At 41.6% G+C, this 517-nt stretch overlaps 1 protein-coding gene across 1 annotated transcript in view; it reads left to right on the top strand.

Moving 5' to 3' along the window:
- Positions 1 to 517, top strand: part of LOC113432072 (vomeronasal type-2 receptor 26-like) — a 492,433-nt gene that overhangs the window by 283,828 nt on the left and 208,088 nt on the right. The window lies entirely within an intron of this gene.

Below are 517 nucleotides of genomic sequence, written 5' to 3'. Positions count from 1 at the left end.
GTAGTTTCACAGCACCAAGCAGCTTTAGTACAGAACAGTTGAGCTAAGCCGCGCCCAGGCTCATTGCTGTCTCCTTGCTCTCACAGCAAATACTGTTTCAGTTTCCAAACAGCCCTCAATTGTCTCACACACTGACAGGACGCTAGCCAGATAAATACCAATGGAATGCAGGTAAGCAGAGGCACAATTTCTCCCCCTTATTTTCCTCCTCAAAAACTAAGGCCAGTCACATAGTTTCGTAGCGAAGCACGGATATAAAGCTAGTATAATATATATTTCAGGCTTGTCCTTAGGAAAGCTACAGCTATTTAATCAAGATGGATGAAGGTGGCAAGCATTCATCCATGCAATGCTAAAGGAATTAAGATGGATGTGATGACACCTCCTTCATTAAAAGCCAGTTGAGCTTGACTTTAATGTATCTTGAATGCATATATACCCAGACATTGAATAAATCCACATGCAGTTGTTAAGATGGATGTGATGACACCTCTTTCATTAAAAGCCAGTTGAGCTT

This window comes from Notechis scutatus, chromosome 2 (genome assembly GCF_049901735.1).
Source record: "Notechis scutatus isolate UNSWTSFEM ecotype Mainland chromosome 2, rNotScu1.2, whole genome shotgun sequence".
Taxonomy (NCBI): domain Eukaryota; kingdom Metazoa; phylum Chordata; class Lepidosauria; order Squamata; family Elapidae; genus Notechis; species Notechis scutatus.
This window is presented reverse-complemented; position numbering and strand designations above follow the sequence as displayed.